The sequence below is a fragment of the Nerophis ophidion genome, linkage group LG05, assembly GCF_033978795.1.
Source record: "Nerophis ophidion isolate RoL-2023_Sa linkage group LG05, RoL_Noph_v1.0, whole genome shotgun sequence".
Classification (NCBI taxonomy): Eukaryota; Metazoa; Chordata; class Actinopteri; order Syngnathiformes; family Syngnathidae; genus Nerophis; species Nerophis ophidion.
The window spans coordinates 11,751,148-11,754,432 of record NC_084615.1 but is presented as its reverse complement, the minus strand read 5'-3'; positions in this window follow the sequence as shown (position 1 = coordinate 11,754,432).

Sequence of the window (3,285 nt, the reverse complement as noted above, 5' to 3'; positions counted from 1 at the left end):
TTCTAGGGCTGAGGTTGCCGAGGTAGTTAAAAAGCTCCTCGGTGGCAAGGCCCCGGGGGTGGATGAGATCCGCCTTGAGTTCCTTAAGGCTCTGGATGCTGTGGGGCTGTCTTGGTTGACAAGACTCTGCAGCATCGCGTGGACATAGGGGGCGGGCCGGCCAGGCGGAAATGAGTTTCCCCCGCCGGGTGGCGGGGCTCTCCCTTAGAGAGAGGGTGAGAAGCTCTGCCATCCGGGGGGAGCTCAAAGTAAAGCCGCTGCTCCTCCCCATGGAGAGGAGCCAGATGAGGTGGTTCGGGCATCTGGTCAAGATGCCACCCGAACTTCTCCCTAGGGAGGTGTTTGGAGCACGTTGGGAAGACTATGTCTCCCAGCTGGCCTGGGAACGCCTCGGGATCCCCCGGGAGGAGCTGAACCAAGAGGCTGGGGAGAGGGAAGTCTGGGCTTCCCTGCTTAGGCTGCTGCCCCCACGATACGACCTCGGATAAGCGGAAGGAAATGGATGGATGGATGGATGGATAAACCAGCGCTTAAGATTCCCCTCCTCGGACAAATTTTTACATGGGTAAGTCAGTCGTGTAATTCTTGAAACTCTGGCTCTTAGCTTTGTATGGACGCATTGATCATTTACAAAGTGAGTTCGGAGAGGAAGTGACCCCAGAAAGACCGCGCCCACACAGGAAGTGACGTCAGAAAGAACACATGTACAGATAGATGCTTGTGGAAATCCCACATGAATACCTTTAGAGAAAGCCGTTGCAGCTATCTGGGATACAACACTTCTCAGACGGGAAGAGAACTTTCCAATGTCCGGGTCAGCTGTGATGCTACTTAGCGAAAAACTTTGTCCATTTATCGAAGGAGAGACAACGACAATGCGGGCTCCCGTGGATGTGATAAAAAAAGGTAGTAGGTGCTTTGTGTTACCTGGCCGTGGAGAGAAGACTACGGGTAACGATGAATGCTTTTGGACTGGCAAAGCAGACTGTATCAGTTATTGTCCGTCATGTATGTCACCGACTCACCGTCTCAATCCAGAGTTTATAAAGTCACCAAAGCAGACTGTATTAGTTATTGTACGCCATGTATGTCGCCGACTCAGGGTCTCGGTCCAGAGTATATCAAGTCAGCAAAAAGGAATGGACAATTAGGGTGAAGGCAAAAGAGTGAGGAGTGTCCTGAGCAGATATCTAGATTGATAGATTAATGTTAAATGTTCTCTATCACATTGTTTAGGTGTCTAATAAAGATGTGATTCATGTATGATGTCTCAGGGGTGATTGACTACAATAGTCACAATGGATACCACTTCATCCCGGGGGATCTTGAGGCGTTCCCAGGCCAGCCGGGAGACATAGTCTGCCCAACGTGTCCTGGGTCATCCTGACCAGATGCCCGAACCACCTCATCTGGATCCTCTCGATGTGGAGGAGCAGCGGCTTTACTCTGAGTTCGTCCCGGATGACAGAGCTTCTCACCCTAAGTGAGAGACCCGCCACTCGGCGGAGGAAAATAGTTTGGGCCGCTTGTACCCCTGATCTTGTCCTTTCGGTCATAACCCAAAGCTCATGACCATAGGTGAGGATGGGAACGTAGATCGACCGGTAAATTGAGAGCTTTGCCTTTCGGCTCAGCTCCTTCTTCACCATAAGGGATTCATACAGTGTCCGCATTACTGAATACGCCGCACCGATCCGCCTGTCGATCTCACCATCCACTCTTCCCCCACTCGTGAACAAGACTCCCAGGTACTTGAACTCCTCCACTTTGGGCATGGTCTCTTTCCCAACCTGGAGATGGCACTCCACCCTTTTCTGAGCGAGAACCTTGGAGGTGCTGATTCTCATCCCAGTCACTTCACACTCGGCTGCGAACCGATCCAGTGAGAGCAGAAAATCCTGGCCAGATGAAGCCATCAGGACCACATCATCTGCAAAAAGCAGAGACCTAATCCTGCAGCCACCAAACCGGATCCCCTCAAAGCCCTGACTGCGCCTAGAAATTCTGTCCATAAAAGGTATGAACAGAATGGGTGACAAAGGGTAACCTTGGAGGAGTCCAACCTTCATTGGAAACTGGTCCGACTTCCAAGCTCTGACACTGATCATACAGGGAGCGGACCGCCACAATCAGACAGTCCGATACCCCATACTCTCTGAGCACTCCCCACAGGACTTCCCGGAGGACACGGTCCAATGCCTTCTCCAAGTCCACAAAGCACATGTAGACTGGTTGGGCAAACTCCCATGCACCCTCAAGGACCCTGCCGAGAGTATACAGCTGGTCCACAGTTCCATGACCAGGACGAAAACCGCACTGTTCTTCCTGAAGCCAAGGGTCAACTATCCGGCGTAGTCTTCTCTCCAGTACACCTGAATAAACCTTAAAGGGAAGACTGAGGAGTTACCTTATCTGGCTAAGTGTAAACGGGGCCTTGGTGTGTTGGCCCCCAACAAGATGGTAGCTATTGCATTCAGGCTTTCTCCTTGATGGGTCTGCGCCTCACCTTCACTATGTAGGGCAGCGGAAACTAAGTATTTGAAGGCAAACACACACACAGAAATATTGCTAACGCATAAAAAAAAGGAAAAAAACCTTTGGGAAAAAAAAGGGCCAACTCTCCGGAGTCTTTCAAAGCCTATTGTCAGTGAAAGTGTGAGCAGGATTTAGGAAATCACATGCATTACGTGTGTGTGCGTGTGTGTGTGTGTGTGTGTGTGTGTGTGTGTGTGTGTGTGTGTGTGTGTGTGTGTGTGTGTGTGTGTGTTAAGTGTTTAAGGTAGCTCTTGAATCCTTAGAGGGGTTTTTACAAAGATGAGTGGGATTCTTAAAGCTTGCAGCACAATTGATGTTTTTTCTATTAAATGCTGCTTCCTCTGCCCTGGATCTTGACTTCTGTCACTCACAGCCGAGGCAGAGGAGCGCCATTAAACTACTGGAACCATCTGGGAAACCACAACAAGAGCAGCGACAACAACAACAACAACAACCACGGGGACTTAAACACAAAGTGTTTTGTTGCTGAGGGCAATTCTACTCCAACACTTAAGGGCATTTCACAATGTTCAGCCTTTGATTACGTGAACAATGTTCAACCAGCCGTAAATTAAATGTGATGCATGTTTTGTGCTGAAACTGATTCATGGGAAACAAATTGTTCATTATTTTTTTTATACTGCAAATAAATATGAGAATCAAAACAAAGTTGCTTAAGTTTGTGGCCCACAGTTGGTGTCAGTACATGGTGGTATGACAGTACATGGTGGTATGATAGTACATGGTGGT